The 27,054-nt window shown below is 42.4% G+C and overlaps 1 protein-coding gene across 4 annotated transcripts in view; it reads left to right on the top strand.

Moving 5' to 3' along the window:
- Positions 1–27,054, top strand: part of GAB3 (GRB2 associated binding protein 3) — a 286,700-nt gene that overhangs the window by 90,159 nt on the left and 169,487 nt on the right. The gene's annotated exons all lie outside the window — the stretch shown is intronic.

The raw sequence follows: 27,054 nt of genomic DNA, 5'->3' as shown, positions 1-27,054 counted from the left end.
TCACTGATATTTTTTTAAACTATCTGTTTTTTTAATTCCTGGCTCATAAAAATGATTTATATAGTTCTTGGAAGATGCCAGGGACATTTTCCTCCTCCTGAACACTCCAAAGGGAATGACAACATTCTGTGTTGTTCTATGACAGGATGGATAACAATTCCGAGGTTAAAAGAGGTCCATAGAGATCTTTGCTATGATCTCTGAAAGGTTTATTTTTTGCAAAAGGTTTTTTTTCTCCACCATAAAAAACATTCTTACAACATTTATACCTTCCATACAACTAAAACAAATGTCTTCTTACATACACTATTACTAAAAGAATATCCATTCTCTTATCTCTTACTCTTTGGTATATGTTTGCCTAAGTCCTGCTGCCTCATTTTCTGGTTTTGTCATCCACGTGTTTAATAAAATATTTCTAGCTTCTAAAATATTTCTAGCTTCTAAAATCCAAGCCGTAGTGTCTCCTTCTCATCCTCATTTACTTTCTTAAAAACTAAAATCCTTTATCCAATAATAAATCCACATTCTCCGTACTGAGAGAGTGGATAGAAACATAGAAACATAGAAGACTGACGGCAGAAAAAGACCTCATGGTCCATCTAGTCTGCCCTTTTACTATTTCCTGTATTTTATCTTGCAATGGATATATGTTTATCCCAGGCATGTTTAAATTCAGTTACTGTGGATTTCCCAACCACGTCTGCTGGAAGTTTGTTCCAAGGATCTACTACTCTTTCAGTAAAATAATATTTTCTCAAGTTGCCTTTGATCTTTCCCCCAACTAACTTCAGATTGTGTCCCCTTGTTCTTGTGTTCACTTTCCTGTTAAAAACACTTCCCTCCTGAACCCTATTTAACCCTTTAACATATTTAAATGTTTCGATCATGTCCCCCCTTTTCCTTCTGTCTTCCAGACTATACAGATTGAGTTCATTCAGTCTTTCCTGATACGTTTTATACTTAAGACCAGTGTTCCCTCTAATTTTTTTGGGGGGTGGGCGGAAAAGTATAGTGTCTGAGCGGCAATCCCTTCAGGACTGGGCGGCACAGAAATAATAAATAAACAAACAAACAAACAAACAAACAAACAACCCACCCTGTTTTGCCTCAGAGAATTTCAAAATAAAATACTGTACTGTGTGTCTATAACAGTGAGCTCATAATAGGGCAACTCTATCAATATCAAAATGCCACTTAAATAGTTGAGCTAGTTTCAAACTAGATTTTGATTTTCTTTCTCTCTTCCTTACTCCCATTCTTTTTCTTTCTCTTTTCCTTCCTCTCTTTTTTCTATCTGTGTCTCTCTCTTCCTCTCTTCCTCTCTCTCTCCTTCCCTCTCACTCTTTCCCTCTCGGCTTCTGGGCAGGTTTGGAAAACTCTGAGTTGATGATGATTTTTAAGTGAGCGATTGCTCACTGCTCAGCTTAGAGGGAACTATGCTTAAGACCTTCCACAATTCTTGTAGCCCATCTTTGGACCCGTTCAATTTTGTCAATATCTTTTTGTAGGTGAGGTTTCCAGAACTGAACACAGTATTCCAAATGTGGTCTCACCAGCGCTCTATATAAGGGGATCACAATCTCCCTCTTCCTGCTTGTTATACCTCCAGCTATGCAGCCAAGCATCCTACTTGCCTTTCCTACCGCCCGACCACACTGCTCACTCATTTTGAGACTGTCAGAAATCACTACCCCTAAATCCTTCTCTTCTGAAGTTTTTGCTAATACAGAACTGCCAATGCAATACTCAGATTTAGGATTCCTTTTCCCCAAGTGCATTATTTTACATTTGGAAACATTAAACTGCAGTTTCCAGCAGTCACGTGGGTTGCTCGCTGTCCAATCTTTCGAGGACCGAGCCTAGTCTTTAAAAGCCTGCTGGATCCGTCCCTTCCCCAGAATACGCTCAGTCCTGCGATCCAGCAGGACATGTGGTGGCTCGTTCCTCTCGCAAAACACCTTCCCTTCTTTCTCTTCAGATAAGTAAAATTTAATTCTGCTTTTTACTAGAGCTTGCCTTGGTTGCGCGCCAGCCTTACTGGGCTTGGCACCGAGGGAGAAGCCGTGGCGCAGCTCCTGCAGTTTTTTTAATAAACGCCCTGCTCGCGCTGCTGCCGGATTGCATTTACAAGTAAATCTACTTGGCCAGGAGGTTTACCAGCAAGCTAAGGATTTATTTAAAAAGGGGAAAAGGGCTCTTTTACCTCCTGCGGAATGGGACTGTTAGCAAGTTTCCCTTTATTGTCCCCCGGACTTTAGACTCCTCTCTATTGTTTAAAATCTCAGAGCGGTTTATTTTGGCGCGCAGGCCCTCAACACTGAGTAATTATCGGCCCTTGCGGATCTCCCACGCGTGTCCCGTCTGGCACCAGTAAGTCCGCCACTTGGTCCTGGAATAAGCTTTGAGTCCCTCAGGCCTTTTCTCCCTGGCTAGGTCTCCAAACCAGTGTGCCTTGGTTTACTTTTTTGATTAAGGTTTCAAGGTGCAGGCCCAAGTGCACATTAGCCCTGACCCCCCAGAGGCTTCTAACCTGCCTCTCTCTGGGGTCCCTGTGCTTTCTCTGGATGAGCCAAACCTAAACAGACCCCAACCTAACTTATGGGGCTTAGGTCCAGAGGAGCCAGATATTATGGATGATCCCTCCGAGCCAGACCTATCCCAGGCCTTTAGGGAATCTCCATCTTTACCTGCAACCATTACTAATCTGCCTCCAGAGTTTCAATCTATGTTTTCTGCCTTGTCTAAAGCCATTGATGCCAAGCTCTCGACTATCAAGGTGCCTTCTCACTCTTGTCTCCTTCCTCGGGGGCCCCGGCCCGTGAGTTCCCTCTCATCCTACAGAGTGAATCCTAACGAGGATTCAGATTCTTCCCAGGATGAGAACGAGGACGTGGATGTAGAGGATAATGATGACCCTTTTCATTGCCTGTCAGAAGATGAGGAATCTCAAATTAAGATTCCAGCCCCAGCTGCGATCTTTCCATTCCAACTCCTCAAACCTCTTTTATTTAAAGCAAGAGTTTCCCCAGGGTTAGCTGGGCAAGATAAACAGTCTTCTCCTTCCACAGATCCTCCTGAGGAAAATCTACCATACTTCATGGAGGAACAGGAAGACAAAAAGGTCATTCCAATGCCCAAATTGTTTAAAGATGCTCTGCTCAAGCAGTGGGACCATCCAGCCTTTGGCTTCAACCCCACGACCAAGGACAAGAAATTATATAAGCTTTCCCCTTCTTATGAAGATCTTCTTGTCTGCCCTAAACCTGATGAACCTGTTAAGACTCTACACACTGTGGCAGCTATGCCGGGTGAAGCAGAGGAGGTTTTGAAACCCGAAGACAAACGCTTAGAGCAAATGCTCAAAAGATGTTTCCTCGCGGATACCTGGGCTATCAAGAGTGCAGCAGCAGCATCCTTCTTTTCTAGAGCTATGCTTTTATGGCTTCAACAGCTCCAGCAGCACATCCCCTCTGATGATTTACGAAGCCAACAGGATTTTAACAAAGTTTTTGCAGCGGCCCAATATGTAGCTGATGCTACCCTGCAATCATCAAGATTTGCAGCCAGGTCAGTAGCGGCCTCAACAACAGCCAGAAGGCTTCTATGGCTATGCCCATGGCAGGCGGGAGTGAGGCAAAAATGGCAGCTAGCCATGGGTCCTTTGAAGCACGATCACCTATTTGCTGACCTCCTGGACCCCCTTCTCACTGAAACCGCTGACAAAAAGAAAGTTTTGGGGCCCACCAGCAAGGACACCATCAAAACTCAACCTTTTCGATGTCCCAATATTCAACAGGATCAAGGGTTCACGTTCCAAAGAAACTCAGGTCAGTATTCCCCTCGTTTTCGCTCCCAAGCTGGCAGAAACACCAGGGGTAGAGGATCCCGTTACCAAAGAGGTTCCTCCTTGACCAGAGCTTCCAGAAAGCCCAGATGGGGAGTGTTCTGCCAGGCTCTCTGATAGGAGCCTCCCGAAAATTCAAGGGTACAAATTTCAGACACACACACGTTTGAAAATTCAAAACAATGTTCTTTATCATAAAATTCAAAATAAACTAAGCACTCTTTTTGTATTGCAAAGAGCACTCTTCCCAAAACAACCGGGCAGTCTGTACAATTTCCCTTAAGCTCCTTTCCTCAGCGGTTCAGTTGGTTACATGCAGGCAGCTGCACCAACTTTTTTTCCCCGCCGCCGGCCGCTCCGGCAGCTTCCCTTTGAGGAGCAGCAGCAGCATCAGGAACGTCACGTGATGAAGGGAAGCCGCCGGAGCCGTTGCTGGGAAAGAAAAGGTTGAGGCAGCTGCCTGGAGGTAATGAACTGCTGAGGAAAGGAGCCCCCCGAAGCTTGGAGCAGTTACAAGGTAGAGACTGGGCGGCTCGAGGAGCAGCAGCAGCGCCGGGAACATCGCGCGGTTCAGTTGGTTGCCTCCAAGCAGCTGCACGAACTTTTTCTTTCCTGGCGGCGGCGGCGGCTTCCTTTCATCACGTGGCGTTCCCGGCCGCCAGGAAAGAAAAAATTCGTGCAGCTGCTTGGAGGCAACCAACTGAACCGCTGAGGAAAGTAGCCCCCCGAAGCTGCCGGTATTGCAACCAGCCCTACCCTTCCTGCAGCTTGGAGCAGTTACAAGGTAGAGACTGGGAGGCTGTTAAGGGGGCGGCCAGAAGGGGCGTGTCGGGATTCCGACTCCCCTTCCCTCTCACCCCGTCCCCTCAGATCTTTATCCCATAGGAAATAGAGGAAATACTGTAGATTTAATTGGTTCCCAGCAAGTCAATGGGCTGGAAACCAATTAAATCCATTTCCATTATTTCCTATGGGATAAATGAATTCGGTTCTCGACCAAATCGGTTCTCAACCACACTTCTGGAACGGATTGTGGTTGAGAACCGAGGTACCACTGTATAGGAAATTCAAGATGCATTCTTTTTCATTCATCTTAGTCGCTATCCATCCTGGGGACTTTATGGTCTCCTTGGATCTCACGGAAGCCTATTTTCATATTCCCATTGCCAAAGGCCACAGAAAATTTCTACGCTTTGCCTTCCATGGCATGCACTATCAATATAGGGCCATGCCCTTCAGGCTCTCCTCGGCTCCTTGAGTCTTTATTAAGCTCCTAGGAGCCCTGGCGGCTCACATTCGAGCCACGCCCATTCATATTTTATGCTATTTGGATGACATATTAATTCATGGGGCCTCTAAAGAGAGCACCCACTCAGACCTCAACATTATCATGTGAGTCTCTTTATCAGCACATTTAGAGTCAGAAATCCTAACAAAGCTACCCTAACAATCCTTCCACTGCCGAAAAAAGTCAATAAAGCATTCAAGAATAGTCACCGGAAAAGTAGATGATTAAAAGACATTAATATAAACATCCCCATTGATCTTACCTTGCCTTTCAAAATAGCTTTCTACAAGATTTCTACAGGATCATGGTTTCTCCATTAATCTCAAAAAAAGTCAGCTCCATCCGTCTACTTCTATTCAACACCTGGAAGCCATCATTAACTCAGATCTCTCTAAGGTTTTTCTCTCTACTGAGAGACAAGTCAATATCAAGGAGCTCATTTCCCAAATACAATCTCAGAGAAGGACTTCCATCGTTACCCTATCTTCTCTACTGGGAAAGATGGTATCCTGCATTGGCATTATCCCCTGGGCCCGTCTTCACGCCAGGGATCTCCAATGGCTTCTGTTAACGTTCCAGAGATCGGGAAACAGCAATTCGACACACCTCATCACCGTCCCATCCACAGTCTTAAGATCCCTTACGTGGTGGATTTCCTCCCTTTGGACAAGGGATCTCCCTTCAGGTGTCTAGACCAATTCACCATCACCACGGATGCCAGCTTATTGGGCTGGGGAGCCCATGCCCAGGGCCTGAAAGCACTGATAGCACATGGTCAGCGGAGGAGGCTTCCAGACCTATCAACTGGCTGGAATTGAAAGCAGTGTACTTGGCCCTCAAACAATTCAAACCGCACATCATCAATCAACATGTCCTGATTCTCATGGATAATATAGCTACAAAGAGTCATATTTGCAGACAAGGGGGCACCAGGTCCAAGGCCCTGATGAGAGAAGCCCTGAAGTTGGGTCTCTGGGCAGAGAGGCATCTTCAGTCGTTAAAGGCCGACCACATGTCGGGAGTCCTCAATGTACAAGCGGATTGGCTCTCCCGGTCAACTCTCCCGGTCGACACTCAGGAGAGTGGAGCCTTCATCTGACTCTGTTTCAACAAATCTGCCTCAGGTTCGGTCACCCATCGCTAGACCTATTTGCAACCGAGGCCAATGCTCACCTCTCTCGATTCTTCTCCATGTTCTCATCCCCGGGAGTGGAGGCGACTAACGCACTCAGAATCCCTTGGCCTCAAGGGAAGCTTTACGCCTTCCCTCCAATTCCAATTCTCCCAGATGTGATCCACAAGATCATCCTCAAGAAGGCCCTGGTGATTCTGATAGCCCCTCCCTGGCCATGCCGGCCCTCGTTCGCGGACCTACAATGTCTGTCCATCCAGGAGCCCTGGCGACTCCCCGTTTTGGAGGATATGTTGCAGCAGGGCACTTCTCTCCATCCAGATCCGGAGTGGTTCCACCTCACCGCTTGGCTATTATCCGGCACGACTTAGACCTGCGAGGATACGACCTGGACACTGTAGAAATAATCCTAAAAGTCAGAATAATGTCCACCAACAGGATTTACAACCATACCTGGTCCAAATTCCACCAATGGTGCTCACAGGAGAATCTATCCCCCCTGTGTATTCCCATCCACAGGATAGTAGCTTTCCTCATGAAAGGGTTCCAGCAAGGCATTTCATCCAGCACCATACCCATCCTGGGACTTACCACGGGTTCTCCATTCCCTTACTCAGGCACCATACGAACCCCTAAGATCAGCGTCCTTCAGGTACCTATCTTACAAGGTAGCATTCATGGTGGCGATAACATCTGCCCGACGCATCTCAGAATTGGCAGCCCTTTCAATTAGGCAGGATCTATGCCAGTTCCATCCTGACAAAGTTGTCCTGCGCTTGAACCCCACTTTTCTACCCAAGGTCATTTCCATGTTCCATAGATCCCAGGACATTGTGTTGCCTTCATTTTGCTCCAACCAAAACCATCATCTTGCGGTCAGATGGCACACCCTAGATCTCACCAGAGCACTGAGAATCTACATCCAACGGACAAGACCCATTCGAAGGTCTGAAGCTCTATTCATTGCCTACCATCCCAGATCCATGGGATCCAAGGTATCCTCAACCGTAATAGGCCGTTGGATCCGAGGGACCATCTCAAAGGCTTATGAGTCAGCTTCCCTCACCATACCTAGAAATATCACAGCACATTCCACAAGTAGTGAAGCCACATCTGCCGCATGGGCAACTCAAGCTCCATTGGAAGAAGTCTGCAAAGCAGCCACTTGGGCCTCTCCAAACTCTTTCATAAGGCATTACAAAATTGACTCTTATGCTTCAGCGGATGCTGCTTTTGGCAGAAGAGTCCTCCAATCCGTTATCTCTCACGATAGCGAACTAATCATTTTGGACTAGAGACTAAAACTGAACGTTCTCCTTGGACTGCCTGATTGTTTCCCCTCCACAGATTAATTGTGCTTTTTTCTTCTCGGGGTGAGGATTTTTTTAAAGGTGTGAAAGATAGTCGGACGTGTCGGAGAGAAGAAGATGAATGTCCGGTGCGATTTCACTACCTCAGCTTCGAGATAGCTCCTATCAATTACCAGAACTCCCTTTGTTTTTACTTCTTTCTTTTTTTCTCTCCCTAATAAATTGGAAAAGACGAATAAATTGGAGTAAACCAAACAGACTTTTTAACTATCTAGGGGTTCCCCCCCCTCTGTCTTTCTTCTTCTTTTCTGGCTATCTTTCTCTCCGTATTTTTTTTCTCATTATTAGTTCTTTGTTGCCTTGAGTTGAAATAGGATGAATTGCTAGAATATGCTCTTCCCCCCCTCCCCCTGGCAATTTGTTAAAATTCCTTGCTAACTATACAGACTGTTTCAGTATTGATAGAAAAGTAAACAGTAAATAGACATATACCCATACTTATATATATAAAGTTATGAATTGTTTCTTTACTCTGATGAATGAATAAGCATATTATTGTGTTAGAATATTAGAATATAGCAACTAGCTTTTGACTTGCTTATTAAAGTAAATCTATATTATTAATTGTAGGATATTTAAGATATTTAAGGATATCTAAGATATTGATGAATTTATACTTAAATAGAAATCTGTTTTGTTTTATATATTGAGATAAATTTTCTTTTTTATAGTAGCAAGTCTATTCAGTCCTAATTCAGCTGTATTAATTAATATATATATCCAGTTCACTAACCCTCAGAGCCCTCCAACCTCCTCAGAGCCCCCGACGCCCAACTAATTACCCCACCCTCATAGCACCAAGAGATCTCCCCCCAGCCCCAACATGACTTCTAAGGACCCAAGGAAACCGACTGGTTGCCATTACATCAAACAGACTACGTGGCCGATCAAGGATACAAGAGATCACATGACCCTGCTAAAGAACCCGGTAGTGCCAATCAGAAACCCACAACCCCTACAAAACTTGTGCTGAACTCACCAGCCCCCCCAACCAAGCTACACATACACTACGCCCCCCCTAAAGATAAGCAGGAGAAGAAGCAAGCAACAAATAACAACTAATTCAAAAACAACTAACAACAAATAAATCTACAACAACCAAAAGGCAACTAAAGCACAACAAAGAGACATCAACAGCACCCACCCGAACACCACCAGACACAGCTTGACACTAAACCCCAGCTAACCAAGATATAACTCTTGACCACACTCCTATACCCCTCACACCACATTTGCACACACCCTGAAAATATGCCTAGCAAACTAAAAGCAGAACTGCCACCACTGCATTCTACCACACCCACCCTGCAACGTACCACACACATGAAGAATTACCGACACGCAGAGAGAGAAGATGCACCAATCACGCACATGGAAGACCTACCCCCCACAAGCAAAGATGAAGACGGAACTGACTCCATCGTGTGCTGTAGATTGTGCTCCATTTACACACTCCTCCCCTCAAACCTCCAAAACTATACTTGCAATAAATGCAAACTTATCCAATTATTTGCAGACAAAATCGAAAACTTAGAGAAAAACCTAAAAACCCTGAAACACCAACACCAAAAAGAGAAAGACCAACATACAGCCAACACCTCAGAGGAGTAAAGCCGATTCAACACCTCCGAGGTAGCAAATGGCTGGACACACATCACCCAAAGAAGAAAAAAGAAACCAAATACCAAACCTCCACCAACTCCAACCTACCTCCTCCCAACCCCACTGCCTACAAGCAACAAGTATTCAGTACTCCTGGCAGAAGAAAACTAGCAAACTTTTGATAAGGAACCACCAAGAACCAAGCACAACACAACATCACCAAATGCCCCCACAACGAAAGCTAAACCCCCACCCCACCCTAACCCAACCAAAAGGAAAATCCTCAGAGGAACAGAACCTGCCATCTGCAGACCTGACAATCAATCCAGAGAAGTGTGCTGCCTCCCTGGAGCTAAAATTTCTGACATAACGCAAAACCTTACCAAAATATTAAAGCCCACTGACTACTACCCCCTACTGGTGATCCATGTGGGAACCAAAAACACAGTGAAAGACATGAATCAAATAATGAAAGACTACGACCACTTGGGCAATACAGCCAAAAAGACAGGTGCACAGGTTGTTTTTTCTTCCTTCTACCCACAAGAGGACGACACCCGGACAGAGAAGACAAAATCCCACAAATAAACCACTGCCTAAGGGGATGGTGTCGCCAAAGGAACTTTGGCTTCCTCGACCATGGCCTACAATATCTCCAAGGAGGGCTTCTAGCAAGAGATGGGCTACACCTCACTAGAGCTGGGCAGAACCTCCTAGGTAATCGACTAGCCCAACTTATCAGGAGGGCTTTAAACTAGTTCCTAGAGGGGTGGGTGACCAAAGTAAGAGACTGGACAATGTTAGTACAGGGTACATGGTTGTTAGGGATTGCCATTGTGAACTGCATATTGTACACTTGTACCAAACTTGAACTTAAAGAGTTAATGTGCACTTAAAGAGTTAACATGTACTTGAAGAGTTAATATTCAAGGCTGTTTCATCACTTCCTCATTGAAGCTATAAAAGCTCATTATTCTGCTCAGTCATTTCCCTTTACTTTTGCCAGAGAAGGGGGAGTTGTGTTTAAGCTTCGTGTTTGTATAAGCTTCGTGCTTATTATCTATATCGTATTTTGCTTTGTGCTTCTATCTTGTGATTGCTCACTGCTTATTATTCTGTATTCGCTACGTGCTTATTCTGGATTGTTTATATTTTGTTTATATGTAAATAATACTTATTTAACTAAGTCTGTGTCTTGGCTTTATCACACATCCACGCTCTGTTAAAATTCTCTGCTTGGTGTTGTCGAAGGTTTCAAGCCTAGCTAACCGAGATAAGCCAACAGACAATGAACAAAATAAGGGAGGAGAACAAGTCAAGCCTACAAATAAATCAGAGGATAAAAAATGTCTACCACGATTTAGACACAAACACTTAAAGTGCCTGTACACTAATGCACAAAGCCTAGGGAACAAACAGGAAGAACTGGAATTACTAATGCACGAGGGCCAATACGATGTAATTGGTATTACAGAAACCTGGTGGGACGAAACACACGACTGGAACACGCAGATAAAGGGTTACAACCTCTACAAGAAAAACAGGTCAAATAAGAAAGGAGGTGGAGTTTCACTATACGTAAAAGACCACTATACTGCCACAGAGCTATACCAAAGAAGATAGCCCCCTAGAAATTATATGGGTTAGTATAAAAGAAAAGAAGTGCAACACTACAATTGGAGTATACTACAGACCACCAAACCAATCAGATACAATGGACAACCTCTTTACAAGCCAACTAACAGAAATATGCAACAAGCATAGCACAACAATAATGAGAAACTTTAACTACCCCAACATTAACTGGAAAACAAACTCTGCACCAAGTGGAAAATCTGATAGATTTCTCACCAGTCTCGCTGATAGCTTTCTAACCCAAAAAGTGGAAACAGGAACCAGAGGGACTGCAATACTCAACCTAATATTAACAAACAGGGAAGAAATGATAGAGGGAGTTGAAGAAGAAGGGACACTGGGCGAGAGTGACCATGTCATCCTCAAATTCAACATATTATAATCACCAACTGTTGTACCCAACACCACTAGAGTCCCAGACTTCAGAAAAGTGGAGTTTAACCCTGGAAGGAACTTCTAAAGGGTAAAACCACACAGGAAGCCTGGGGGGCCCTAAAAAACAGTATCATAGATGCCCAAAACAATACAATCCCCATGAAAAAGAAAAACAGGAAAACCAAAATGAAACCAGCTTGGCTAAACAAAGAACTCGCAGACAACATAAAAGAAAAAAAAGCCAAATACAAAAAATGGAAAGGACTCATAACCAAAGCAGAATATCAGCAAACAGCCAAAACCTGCAAATAAAAAATAAAAACAGCAAAGGCCCAACATGAACAATATCTTGCAACAAAAGTCAAAGACAACAAAAAAAGTTTCTTCCAACACATAAACAACAAGAAGAAAATCAAGGAAACAGTCTCTACACTAAAAAACGAAGATGGTAATGAAATCACAGAAAACAGAGACAAAGCACAGCTGCTCAACACCTACTTTGCATCAGTCTTCACACAAAATGGAACCACCTACCAACCAACCTGCAAGTCTGCCACAAATAGCCCCGGAACCGAACTCAACATAGACAAAAACACAATAAGGGAGTACTTGTGGGAGCTCAATGAGTACAAATCACCAGGGCCAGACGGACTTCACCTCAGAATCCTAAAAGAACTGACAGATACCATTGCAGAACCACTTCTCCTCATCTACCAAAAATCCTGGACCACTGGAGACCTTCCGGAAGACTGGAAAAGGTAAAAAGACTGACCCAGGCAACTACAGACCAAGCAGTCTGACTTTTATACCTGGAAAAATACTAGAGAAAATAATTAAAAAACAACTTTGCCACTACCTAGAAACAAACAACATTATATCCAACAGCCAGCACGGGTTTGTCAAAAACAAATAATGCCAAACCAACCTCATATCATTTTTCAACACCATAACCAAATCAGTGGATCAACACAACGTAATAGACCTCATATACTTGGACTTCAGCAAAGCTTTTGACCACAACCTCCTAATCCACAAATTAGAAAAAAACGGGGTAGGTTACAACACATGCAGATGGATAAACAATTGGCTGTCCAACCGCACGCAACGAGTTGTCCTCAATGGTTCCAAATCCACATGGAAGAAGGTAGGCAGTGGGGTACCACAGGGTTCTGTCCTGGGCCCTGTACTGTTCAATATTTTCATCAATGACCTGGATGAAGGAGTAGAAGGGGTACTAATCAAATTCGCAGATGACACAAAACTGGCAGGGGTAGCCAACACCCTACAGGACAGGCTCAAAATACAGAAAGATCTAGATAGATTAACACTATGGGCCCACACTAACAACGTGATGTTCAACGTCGACAAGAGCAAAGTCCTTCACCTTGGTAAAAAAAAAACTAGACACACATACAGCCTGGGAGAAACCCCACTTAGCAGTAGTGACTGCGAAAGAGATCTTGGAGTCTTGGTGGATAATCAACTAAACATGAGCCAGCAATGTGCAGCAGCGGCCAAAAAAGCCAACACTATCCTAAGCTGCATCAACAGGGGGATACACTCCAAGACCAGGGAAGTATTAATACCACTCTACTACGTCCTGGTCAGACCACATCTGGAGTACTGCATCCAGTTCTGGTCACCACACTTCAAAAGAGACATTGAAACTCTGGAGAAGGTGCAGAAAAGAGCAACCAAAATGATTGGGGGACTTGAAACCAAGACTTACGAAGGCAGATTGCGGGAACTGGGCATGGATAGCCTAGAGAAAAGGAGGGCCAGAGGGGACATGATAGCTGTATACAGATATATGAGGGGTTGCCACAGAGAGGAGGAGGCCACTCTATTCTCCAGAGCACCAGAGGGCCGGACAAGGAACAATGGCTGGAAGCTGACCAAGGAGAGATTCAACCTAGAAGTAAGGAAGAACTTCCTGACGGTCAGAGCGATCAACCAGTGGAACAACCTGCCTGCAGAGGTTGTGAACTCCCCAATTCTGGACACTTTCAGGAGGAGATTGGGCTGCCATTTGGCTGGGGTGTTTTAGGATTCCTGCTCAGGCAGGGGGTTGGACTTGATGACCTGCATGGTCCCTTTCAACTCTAACAATAAATAAAATAAAAATAATAATCCCTCCCTAGGGACTCATCTATTGGGTATGTCTCACGTGACTGCAGGACCCACTCTCTCAGTATGGAGAATAGGCGTTGATTGCTTACCTCATACGATGAGCAGGTACAGCAGTCACTTCCCTCCCTGTATTTCTTTCTAACTATGGTTATTCCTTTACCCTGTTTTTTCCTATCATGAGAGTTGAACACTATTGAGCCACCACAATTGAGCCTAAGTCTATGGATTCGCAAATTCTGGGGAAGGCTTTTTAAAGACTAGGCTTTTTTGTCATAAGTGAAAAACGGTCATAAGTCACTTTTTTAAAGTGCCATTGTAACTTTGAATGGTCACTAAACGAACTGTTGTAAGTCGAGGACTACCTGTATTACAGCATCTAGAAGGCTCCATGCACTCATTCTTTGAAACTCCTTTTATCCTATAGTGGAGGATTTCCACCTTGCTTTTATAAATGACAAGGAGGTCGCTAAGATTATTATTAGCAATCAACGCCTGCTGTTAAAATCGGAATTACCTGCCGAGCTGCAGCAGGGAGAGAAGACTGCAGACTGCAGAATCATGGCTTTTACCCTGCAAATTTCGGAGAAATATTTCTCATCAGTAGCACAGACACACACACACACCCCAAAGTGTGTGGGTGAGGGGGGGTGTTTATCAGAAGTACTGCTTTCGATGACAACACAAGCGCCACATTTGGTGAACCACAAATTACTCAGGGCTGCTTGAGATGTATGGAGCTGCTTCTAGAATGAGTAAGCCACGCAATGGTATGAACAGAAATATTTCAGCTTCTGCAGAAAAATGCAGTCAGTCCCAAATCAACATTGCCCCTTTCACACTCCGCCAGGCTTAAAGTTGGCAAGGTTGGAGACTCCTGGTTTAGTGGATACAAAGTGCACCTCGTAGAATTAGATGCTTTGTGTAACCTATCTCAGAATCCTTAAGACCAACATTTCTGCTGCTAAGATGTTAAGTGAGTTTTGCCCCATTCTGTGCCCATTCTAACTGCATGTTAGAGCCGGGGTGGCACAGCAGGTAGAGTGCTGTACTGCAGGCCACTGAAGCTGACTTGTAGATCTGAAGGTCAGCGGTTCAAATCTCATCACCGGCTCATGGTTGACTCAGCCTTCCATCCTTCCGAGGTGGGTAAAATGAGGACCCGGATTGTGGGGTTAATATACTGGCTCTGTTAAAAAGTGCTATTACTAACATGTTGTAAGCCACCCTGAGTCTAAGGAGAAGGGTGGCATAAAAATTGAATAAATAAATAAATAAATGTTGTGAAGTGAATCACTGCAATTGATAAAAGTTATTAACACGGCCGTTAAGTAAATCTGGCTTTCCCACTGACTCTGCTTGTCAGAAGATCGTTAGAGGTGACTCCATGGCCTGGGGACACTGCAGCTGTCATAAATGTGAGTCAGTGGCCAAGCATCTCAATGTTGACCATGTGGCTGTGGCGATGCTGCAAAGGATGCAAGTGAAAAACTATCGTAAGTTGCTTTTTTCAGTGATGTCATAACTTAGAATAGTCATTGAATAAATGTTTGTGATGTTGTGGTCTAGCTGTAGGTAAAAGTAATATCGGGAATGTTCTGCCTAATTGGGAATAATCTTAATATCTTAACCTGCGTTCAAACAACATTAAGTTGTTTTTAGAATGACATTAAGTTGTTTTTCAATTGGCCCCTTTAGAATGACATTAAGTTGTTTTTCAATTGGCCCCTTTTAATCAAAGCTTGTGTAAGCCACAAAGCTAAGCTTGTTTCTGGATTTTGTTCTATTTTGTCCTTAACACACTTGCCAGGTTTTTTGAGGTGCTTTAAGGAAAAAAGGGGGGGAAATCCATCAAGTAAAATTTGCATTGTTATTTTGCTTTCAAGGGAAACTCCATCTTGTATCCTAAAATCAATCCAGGTTTAGCATTAGAATTTGTAAATGCAATTGTTCAGGTTATTGGAGGCAAATACACGGTGCAGATAAGCAAGCAAAAATATAGAGATGACAAGCAAGCAGTGAGATAGCAAGTTTCACTCTATAATCCTTTCTTTTAACCACTGTGGGGTTTTGTAACTATTTGCACAGGGGTCAGTGCAAATTAATACAGAATCACGCTGGCTCTCTATGTGGTTTGGCTGGAATCATTCTTGGAAGTCTGTTCTTATGCTAGGAAAAAGCAAAGGTCAGAAAATGCATAACATAGATATGCATCAAAGCCACCAAATCATTAGATTCTCATTTCCAGAAACCACAAAATAGATGTGCTAAGTGTTCTCCCAGCCACTCAAGACAGCACAAAACTGCTTTCTGTCTATAGAATACAGAATAACAGAGTTGAAAGAGACTTTCAAGGTCTTCTAGTCCAACCACCTATTCAAGCAAGAGATTCTATACCAGTGATGGCAAACCGATGGCATGCGTGCCACAGATGGCGCACAGAGCCATATAGGAGGGCATGCAAGGCCTTGCCCTACGTCAGCTGCAGCTTGCATGCACATGCAGGCCAGCTGATGTTTGGCCTTGGGGAAGGCCGTTTCACCTCCAGAGGCTTCAGGCAGCTTTCCTAAAGCCCCGGAGTGCGAAAAACCAGCCAACAGACAAACCAGAATTTTGGAAAAATAGACTTCCAGTTTGCCCGTTGTGTTGTTTTTGCACTCTGCAGGCTTTCAGGAAGCTTTTCTGAAGGAGTGTGAAAAACAGCGTAACAGGCAAATCGGAAGTCCGTTTTTCCAAACTTCCAGTTTGCCTGTTTGGCTGTCTTTTCACTGTCCCAGGCCACAGTGATGCCAGTGAACATGTGCGGGAGCCAGATGAGGTAGAGTCTACAGAGAGGGGTGGCATACAAATCTAATAAATAAATAAATAAATAGTGCAGAAGCACAGGGGCAGCACAGGGAGGGGGAAATGGGTGTAGGCAGTAATGGGCAGGCAAAAGTTTTACTGCCACACTGTGGGTGTGGCTTATTTTGTGGGTATAGCTTAATGGTCATGTGACTGGGTAGGAGTGGCTTGCCGGCCATGTGACCAGGTGGGAGTGGCTTGAACAATCATCATCATTCAAGTGAACTGTTAAGCCCTTGACTTACAACCTCACCAGTGTGGGTGACAATTTGCTTCACGTTTCCCATGCTCTTCTTCTTGGGTCACCCCCCCCACCCTGCCTCAGGCTGGGTAGCTGGGCGAACAGGTGCTGCCAGAAGCATAAATTCTGCCCAGTGCTTCCATCCAGGCCTTCTGCTTGCACTTTAGGTGGGAGGTGGCCATGTGAGGCTGGAGGGGAGCCGAGCAGGAGAGAGAGAAGCTCGTCCGAGGCCAGGAAGGAGGAAAGAGGGGAAAAGCAAGGAGCCCAGACGCAGCAGCCGCCACAGCAGCAGGAGAAAAAGAAGAGCCGAGCCGAGACCAATAATCCAGGAAGGGACAGCTGCCGATCAGCTAGAGCTGCGCATGCATCTTCATTTCTGCCGGTGGAACTGCGTTCCACCCCATCCTCCCTGCTGCCCACCCCTGAGTGTGTGCACGTGCACTGGCACTCTACCACACACCCTTTTGGCACACAAACCAAAAACATTAGCCATCACTGCCCCATACCATTTTCTGAATTCTGAAGGCAAGTTGTTCCACCGGTTGATGGTTCTTATTGTCAGGAAATTTCTCCTTAGGTCTAGGTTGCTTTCTCTCTGTTCCACCCATTGCTGTTTGTCTTTCTGCTTTGTTAAGTCTGCTTTGACAGCTAAGGACAAAATTCTTCTCACCCTGCCTGTAACTCTTCCCCCCAATGGATTTTGGCTTTGCCAAGTCCACTCAGATACAACTGAAGTCCTTCAGATGTTTAGTACCTTGGGAAGAAAAATCCCAGGAGGGAGAAACGTAAAACACTTTCACCTGTTGTATTTTGGGCTTTCTATTTTGGATGAGTGTTTGTGGGCAAAAGTCCTAATAGCAAAACTCTATGTGTTTGAAGACCAGGCCCTGAAGTGACCACCATCAAGTATCCAGTTGTTGTTGTTGTTGTTGTTGTTGTAATTATTATTATTATTATTATTATTATTATTATTATTATTATTATTATTATTATTATGTCAATACAACACAGCAAATGAGATCACTATGCTGGATTTCGTATTTCATCACCAGTCTGGCGCTTCCCAAGCACCTAGGGCTGCATGATGTAGTGGCAAATTATGTTTGCCGATCCCAGTAAAGTGGTCTTTTTCAATTGACAGATGGAGATTTTGTCAATTCCGGTGGTTTTCAAATGTCCGCTGAGATCCTTTGGCACTGCGCCCAGAGTGCCAAGTACCACTGGGACCACTTTCACTGGCTTATGCCAGAGTCGTTGCAGCTCGATTTCTAGATATTTGTATTTTACTAATTTCACTTTTTCGGGCTTATGATCCCACCAGTTTTTTGCCACTTTTAAATGGTACTTCCGGCACAAGTTCCAGTGGATCATCTGTGCCACAGCATCATGTCTATGCTTGTAGTCAGTCTGTGCGACCTTTTTACAGCCAACTCTGCTTGAGTCCAGTTCACTATGCCACCTGTGTATCTAATGTCAGGTATAGCCCAAGTATTTATAGCCTTGATAGTGTTGCCACCATTCAGTTTGCTCTTCAAAATATTTCTGGTCCTCTGGATGTACTCTTTGCTGATCACAGTTTTCACATGACCATGCTTGATATTATCCAGTTGCAAGATGCCCAAGTATCTGTAGGCTTCTGGCTGGTGGCACTTGATGGTTTGACTGTTTGGCATTTCAATGCCCTCACTTTCAGTGATTTCCCCCTTTTTCAGTGCCACTGTGGCACATTTATCCAGGCCAAACTCCATGCTGATGTCATTGCTGAAGATTCGCACAGTGTTGGTTAGTGACTGTATCTCAGTTTCTGATTTTCCGTACAACTTCAGGTCATTCATATACAGCAGGCGTGAAATTTTTGGTGAATTCCTAGCAGTTTGGTAGCCTAGGTTTGTTTTCTGTAGGATGAGTGACAGCAGGATTATAGCGATGATGAATAGCAATGGGCAGAAAGAGTCCCCTGGAAGATGCCACTTCTGATGTTGATCAGTCCATAGCTTTCATTCCCAATAAAAAGCTCAGTCTTCCAATATTTCATCGCCTTTTCTATGAATTTCCTGATGTTTTCATTGACTCCAATGACTTCCAGGCATTTTATGATCCAGCTGTGTGGCAATGAGTCAAAGGCTTTCTACGAAATCATTTTATCAATCAGGAGCTGGTCTTTCGTACCTCTGCTTCATCTTTTATTGCCCCTTTGCTCCACTGGCATGATGTCATTTTCTTCTAGGTAGTCCTGAATTCTGTCAGCTATGATAACTGTCAGAAGTTTGAGCATGGTCGGCAAACATGTTATTGGCCTGTAGTTTCCTGGTATGACTCCTTTCGCTGCATCTTTATGTGTGTGTGTGTGTTTGTTTGTTTGTTTGTTTGTTTGTTTATTTAATTGGATTTATATGCCGCCCCTCTCCGAGGACTCGGGGCGGCTCACAGCATGTACAGAAAAACAGGAAACAATAATAATCCAGTTATACCTTAAAAAACAATCTTAAAATTCTAATTAAAAACTATCAATATCATTCATTTAGCAGTCAAGCTAAGCATTCATCGGTCAGGGGGGAAGGTCTAAAGAACCCCTGGGCCTGGCGGTAAAGATGAGTTTTTAAACTTTTTTGGAAAGCAAGGAGGGTGGGGGCAGTACGAATCTCTGGGGGGAGCTGATTCCAGAGGGCTGGGCCTCCCACAGAGAAGGCTCTTCTAGGTCCCGCCAGCTGACATTATTTGGTCGACGGGACCCTAAGGTGACCAACTCTGTGGGACCTCACCAGTCGCTGGGATTCGTGTGGCAGAAGGCGGTCTCGGAAATAATCTGGTCCTATGCCATGTAGAGCTTTATAGGTCATAACCAACACTTTGAATTGAATGAATTTTAATTGAATGGAATGCCCAAGACTGCTCACGTGGCTGCATTTTGGATGAGCTGAAGTTTCTGAACACTCTTCAAGGGTAGCCCCATGTAGAGAGCATTGCAGTAGTCGAACCTCGAGGTGATAAGAGCATGAGTGACAGTGAGCAGTGACTCCTGGTCCAGATAGGGCCGCAACTGGTGCACCAGGCAGACCTGGACAAACGTCCCCCTCGCCACAGCCAAAAGATGATGTTCTAATGTCAGCTGTGGATCGAGGAGGACACCCAAGTTGCGGACCCTCTCTGAGGGGGTCAATAATTCCCCCCCCCCAAAGGTAATGAATGGACAGATGGAAGTATCCTTGGGAGGCAGTACCCACAGCCACTCCATCTTGTCTGGATTGAGTCTGAGCCTGTTGGCACCCATCCAGAATACATCCGGAACTGCCTTTTACCGCACGAATCCCAGTGGCCGATAAAGTCCCACAGAGTTGGCCTTCTCCGGGTCCCGTCGACCAAACAATGTTGTTTGATGGTTCCCAGGGGAAGAGCCTTCTCTGTGGCAGCCCCGGCCCTCTGGAATCAACTCCCCCCGGAGATTAGAACGGCCCCCACCTTCCTTATCTTTCGCATGTTATTCAAGACCCACCTATATCGCCAGGCATGGGGGAATTAAGACATCTCCCCCAGGCTTTCTTATATTGTATGTTTGGTATGTATGTGTTGTATGGTTTTTAAATTGTTGGGGGTTTTTAATATAATTTTATTATTAGATTTGTTCCATTATTATACTGTTTTTATTATTGTTGTGAGCCGCCCCGAGTCTTCGGAGAGGGGCGGCATACAAATCTAATAAATTGAATTGAATTGAATATGGACCCTGACAGCCTCCATCTTGCAAATTATATCTTGTTTTAAGTTTCATTTGTTCATCTAATAATTCTTTATACTTTGGTATCCTTCTATCCTGCATCAAATTAGGGTGGCAAATCACCTCTAGTGGAGATATCCATTCTGGCACTGTTAAAAAGTGATAATTCTTAATATCTTTCCAAACTTCTAATAAGTACTTTCTTATTGTATGCCTTTTAAAATAAGAGTGTGTCCTATCTTTATCATACCAAAGGAAGGCATACCATCCAAGCATCAAGTCGTGACCTTCCAAATTTAATATTCTTCTATTTTATAATGTCACCCATTCCTTTATCCAAGTTAATGCGGCTGCCTTATAATATAATTTCCAATTGGGCAAAGCAAAACCACCTCTTTCCTTTATATCTTTTAATATGCTTAACTTTATTCTTGCCTTCTTACCCTGCCATATAAATTTTTTAACAATTGTTGTTAAATCTTTAAAAAATTTCCCCTCTGGATTTATAGATAATACTTGAAATAGGAACAATATCTTAAGTAATACATTCATTTTGATGGTTGCTATTCTTCCCATAAAAGATAATTTTAAACTATTCCAAATTTCCAAGTCTTGTTTGATTTCTTCAATTTTATATAATTATCATTTTTTAACGCTATAGTTTTGGGTGTAAACCAGATTCCCAGATATTTTACTTTCTTTACTATCTTCATATCTATGATAATTTCTAATCTTCTTTCCTGCATATCTGTCATATTTTTAACTATAAGTTGAGTCTTATTTTTATTAATTTTTAATCCTGCTACCTTGCCATATTCTTCTATTGTGTCAATCAAAATTGGTAATGTTGTCAGTGGATATTCTATTATAAAAGTCATGTCATCAGCGTATGCTTGAATTTTATATGATTCTTTCCCAACAGTTAATCCTTGTATTTTGCAATTTGCCCTAATCTTAATTAATAATGCTTCAAGGGATAAAATAAACAGTAACAGTAATATTGGACATCCTTGTCTCACTCCTTTAAGAATTTCAAATTTTTCCAATTGTTCATTGTTTAATATAATTTTAGTTGTTTGTTTAGAATATATAGCATCTATTAAATTCACAAATTTTGTACCAAATCTCATTTTATTTAATTGCATCTTAATAAATGTCCAATCTACATTGTCGAATGCTTTTTTGGCGTCTAAAAACATTAGTGACATTTGTTTTCCTGGATATTGTTCATAATATTCTAACGAGTTAATAATCATTCTAAGATTGTTTTTTATTTGCCTGCCCGGTAAAAATCCATTTTGATCTTGGTGTATTATCTCTTCTAAAATCTTTTTAAGTTTTTCTGCGTAGATTGATGTAAATATTTTATAGTCAACATTTAATAATGATATAGGTCTATAATTTTGTATTTTATCTTTATCTGTCCCAGACTTGTGAATTAATGTTATTACCGATTCTGACCATGATTTTGGAATTTTACCATCCATTAAGCTTTCATTAAAAATTTCCAACATGTTGTTTATTATTACTTCACTTTCTATTTTGTACCATTCATTTTACCATCCATTAAGCTTTCATTAAAAATTTCCAACATGTTGTTTATTATTACTTCACTTTCTATTTTGTACCATTCCGCCGGTATAGCGTCCGGCCCAGTTGCTTTGTTATTCTTTTGTTTTTTAATGGTTGAATGCAGTTCTTGTATTGTAATTAGGCTATTTAGTCTTGCTCATTGTTCTTCCGTTAATTGTGGTAAATCTACTGAATTCAAATATTTAAAAATTTCATCTTCTTTAATTTCCTCTTTCTTATATAATTCTTTATAAAAGTCTTGTACTATTCTTGCTTTTTCATCAGTTCTATATTTTTTCGTACCGTTATTGTCTACCAGTTCCTTAATTATTTTTGATTGTCTATACTTCCTTGGTTTATATGCAAGCCATCTTCCTGGTCTATTAGCATGTTCAAAGTATTGCTGTTTGGCCTTTTTAATTTTTTCTGCTATTTGCTTTTGTTCAATAAGCTTAATTTTATGCTTAATTAATTCCATTTTTCTTTTAATCTCATATTCTTTAGAATTATGTTGTGATACTAGTTCTAGTTGTTTTAATTCACTGATCAATTGTTCATATTGTATCTTCTGTTCTTTATTTTTCTTTGCTGTATAGGAAATCGTTAATCCTCTAATATATGCTTTAGCTGTATCCCAGAAATTTTGAAAAGAGGTCTCTGAGTTTTTATTAATTTTTTTAAAAATTCTAATTCTTTTTCTATCCATTCCTTTTATTGCTTATCTCTTATAACGTTCCTATTCATCTGCCAGTTCACCTGTCTCTTATTATTTTTCCAGAATATCACTATAGGGCTATGGTCGGCCCATTGTGTCAATCTCAATTTCTCTAATTTGTTCTGCAATTATTTTAGAAGCCCAGGCCATATCTATTCTTGTCCAAATTTTATGGGGATTGGAATAAAAGGTATATTGCCTAGTTAAAGGATGTCTTTCCCTCCAAATATCATTTAATAATAACTCTGATCTCAATTTCTGAAAGGTAGTTGGAAAAATGTTTTTCTTTTTTTAATCTTTTTTCTTCCCGGAATGGTCTAATGATCTATTAGAAATTGCATTAAAGTCACCAATTATAATCATATTTTCAATGTTTAATTCATTTATCTTTTGTTGTAATTGTTTATAAAATTTCAGTTGATTTTCATTCGGAGCATAAATAGAGACAATGACAAGAGGTTTGGTGTCCGTGTTTACCTGTACAATTAGTATTCTGCCCTCCTGATCTGCATATAATTGTTTGGAGTTTATTGAATTTTCAATGGTTTTTTTGATCCGCCAAACTGGTATAAATATTCCCAATTTTAGAGTTTAATAATAGTTTTCTACTAGTTTTTTTAATATGTACTTCTTGTAAAATCACAATTTGTGCTTTTTGTTTTCTAAGTTTAGAAAATATTTGATTCCTTTTTCTCTGTTCATTTAGTGCATTAATATTTACTGAGAAGATTTTCAAATCTTCTGATGCTGTCATTTATAGTATTTCTTGGGATCTTTAGATTCACGCTGTGGTTGTTTCCTTCTTGCTCCTTGTTGCTGCTCCTTCCCTTGGGCGGTGCCACCAGTCTCTTCCTCTTTTCTTGCAGATATTTCCAGCGTTGGTTGTTCAAATTTACGTATTCCACTTGTTTCATAAAATTGTCTGACATCTTCAAGGTTTTCTATTTTTACTCTTTGTGACTGCCAGTAAAGCGAGAGTCCTTCTGGTATAAGCCAACGGAAGGTTATATTTTCTTTGATTAAAATTTTGGTTAAGAAGTAGTAATCCCTCCTACTTTCTCCTACTCTTCTTGGGACTTGCTTCAATATCGTAATTTCTTTCCCTTTATCTTGTAATTTTTCATTTCTTGTCCATTTCAAAATGTCATCTCTTATGGTCTTCCTCACGAATTTGATGTGAACTTCTCTCGGTAGATTATTTCTTCGAACATAGCTAGTTTGCACTCTAAAGACTTCGTCTATTTCTTTTATCAGTTCTAAAGGATCCACCTGTAGTATGCCTCCAATTATTTCTGCCATTTTTGTTTGTAAACCTTCTTCCTTTTCTTCTGTTATATTCTGAAATCTCAAGCTGTAGGAAGCCCATTGTATTTCTAAGTGTGTGATAGATTCGTCGTATCTTTTATTGAAAAAGTCTGATCTATCTTCAAAGTCATCCATTCTTTGTTCTACTTTGTCGATTTTCCCCTCAGCTGTCTTGATTCTTTGTTCATTTTCTTTCAAAGTCTGTTGTATTTCAGCAATTTTCTCATCAACTTCTTTCATCTTCGCTTTCATTTCACCTGTGTCTGCTTTCATCTCTGCAGTGTCTACTTTTAATTCAGCTTTTTCCGGCTTTTAGCTCTTCACTCTGTTGAGTGGCATCATTTTGAGACTTTAACATGAAATCCTTCATTACGTTTAGTGTTTCTTGTATCGTCTGAAGCGATGGTTGTACTTGTGCCTTTTCTCTCTCTTTTTCTTTAACTGACATACTTGCAGTTGTACTTTGATGTACAGATGATGGCAGCGGTGAAACTTGTGGAGACGTTGATGAAGTTAAAGTTTGTTTTTTAATTGTCTTTGTATATGTGGATGTACTCGAAATCCTATTTATAATGGTAGTTGATATCTATTTATCGTTGTTTTAATTGTAAATAAGAATGAAATATGTGAGTTCTTTTCTAAAAATTTCCCAAATCTTATTTTATAAATTTACAGAAACCCAATAAACTCCAAACCAAAGTTTCTTAGTAAATATTATCCACTTATGAATTAATTGTTATATCCTCTTAATTTCAAAACTTCATCCAACATAAATTCTTAACTTCTAGTTTTGTTTTTTAAAATTCTGTCAATATAGTATTTTAGCTAAAAAATTATATATATTTGTCTATATATATATATATATATATATATATATATATATATATATATATATATATCAAGAATAGTCCTAAAAATGCGAGTTCCAGGTACATACGTGAATGATGAGGCAGCAGCCATCTCGATCACCGGAACATAGAAACTTTAATAAAACCACTTAGCTTTCGTTAGCGTGCTGCTAACTTCGTCAGAGTTTTAAAATGCCGTGGGAGACAAACATCTTTATAAAGCATTACTCAGTCTGCTCATTGCCCGCGTCACGGGGCCACACCCTTCCCTCCCCCCTGCGGTAAGCCTAATTGTGGGCTTAATCATGCTGGCTGAAGGGAGATCTACCTCTTTTGCTCGTGTTTGTTGCCTTTTTCCCTCCCCAAGGGAGGGGGTGGAATTGTGAGGCTTAATCCTGCTGGCTGTAGGGAGACCTGCCGCTTTTACTCGTGTCTGTTGCCTTTTTCCCTCCCCAAGGGAGGGGGTGGAGTTGTGAGGCAATGCTTCGGAGGTGTTTGGTATTCCTTTCTTCCCCCCATTGTCGTTGTTACTTTTTATAATGGTACATGTCTGCTCTTGCAATTTTTTTACCCATGTCCTCGTCCTAGGTCTACACTGTTCTAATCCCCCCTTGTCCTCTATGTTAGACTTAAATTGTGCCCCTCCACCTCTACCTCCGTATTGCTCCAGTATGTTCCCTTGTTTCTCGTGGGGGGTTATCCCACCCTCATTTGGCTGGTTTCTATGTCTGGCCTGGGGAATTCTGCTGGGGGCTGTGTCCAATCTTAATGACCCATCTCCTTTAAGTCGTTGTTGGTGCCTTAAAGCCTGGTATGCCGATGGCATATCGATGTGTCTATTTAAAGAATTTTCATTCGAGAACCAGGCTTCTTTTAGGAGGCGACCTCCCTTGGTTTCATCCCGTGCCAGAATCTCAGTTCCCTGGAAATCGAAGCCGTGACCTTGCTCCTCCATGTGTATCCAAATCTGGGAGCGCTGTTCCTGACGCCGGACCGCTAGTTTGTGTTCGTGTACACGGGTTCTCAACCTTTTAGCTGTTTCACCCACATAATGGTGTGTACAATTACTGCAGTTTATACGGTAAATTACCGAGGAAGACTCCTCCTTCACTAGGGTTTCCTTCGGGCGCATTACTGATTTTCTCAAAGTTTGATCCGGCCTATGCGCTACTTTGACCCCGTGGGGTGCCAGTATGCGTGCAGCTGTTTCGGATACCCCTTGTATGTACGGGAGTACCCTCCACGCTGATGTTTCGTTTGTGCTTTCAGTAGGCTGCCGGAGTCTAGGTGTAACGCACCGTTGGATAAAATCCCTCGAGTAACCATGACGTATACAAGTTTGGTAAAGATACGCTCGTTCTTTTTGTTTGGCTGCCCGTGTACTACAATGGGTATTTATCCTGTTGAATAATGTCCGTATGCAGCTGACTTTATGTGCGTTGGGGTGGTTGCTTTCGTTGTGTAACATGCGATCCGTGCTGGTGGTCTTGCGGTACACCTCCGTGTCGATGCTTCCATCCGGGTTCCGGTTAATCTGTACATCTAGAAAGGCCAGTTTGCCATTGGCCTCCTCCTCCGCCGTATTGCCACCTGATATTGAAAACACTTTAAGGCAGGAAGAAGAAGAAATAAACAAGTTAGCCACCTCAACAAGACAAAGACAGCCACCGCCGGGAGAGCCCCGCCCTGTTGGAAGGTCACGTTTATCGTGTGGGGATTGTGGGGGTGACCACCTCCGGTCGGTCTGTGGATTCCGCAATGCTTATTGCCGCCATTGTGGCAGACAGGCATATCGCGCAAGTCTGTCGCTCGCGAAGGAATTCCTCAAGTTCTCAGCCATTTTCTGCTCGAGAGTCATTTCCTCCACAACAGAGGGCATGGCAGAAAGAGTCATTCGGCCGATGGGATTTCTGTAATACAATCCAGAATGCGTCACCGACTCCTCCAATCAACATTCACCAAACCACACCGCCGTCAGCACAGCAGGGGGAGCTGTCAACGTCATCAAAGATCTCAGTGTTTGTGCGAATTGGAGGATCATTGTGTTCCATGGAAGTCGACACAGGATCGTCCGTTTCCCTCATGTCTTGGAGCACTACTAAGTGACTTTTTTCTCCAGATTTCTAAGAGTCGTCTTGGGCCATGTCCTCTTTTCCTAAAGGACTATCAAGGTCAAGTAATTCCAACTGTGGGAAAGGGTTATTTCCCTGTGCAATACAAGACTTTTAAGGGGCGGTTACCACTGATTATTGTAAATGGCCCATTCATAACTTTACTTGGATTGGACTGGTTTTCAGCATTGGGGTTCACCATAGAAGGTATTAATGTTGTAAATGATGTGCCCATGTCCCATCAGTTAGCTAAAGAGTTCCCTACAGTTTTTGATGGCACCCTGGGAAAATATTCGGGCACCCCGGTCTCATTGATCCTCGATCCTT

This window comes from Erythrolamprus reginae, chromosome 8 (genome assembly GCF_031021105.1).
Source record: "Erythrolamprus reginae isolate rEryReg1 chromosome 8, rEryReg1.hap1, whole genome shotgun sequence".
Taxonomy (NCBI): domain Eukaryota; kingdom Metazoa; phylum Chordata; class Lepidosauria; order Squamata; family Dipsadidae; genus Erythrolamprus; species Erythrolamprus reginae.
Note: the sequence above shows the minus strand (reverse complement) of the source record. Positions and strands in the feature narration are given on the sequence as shown.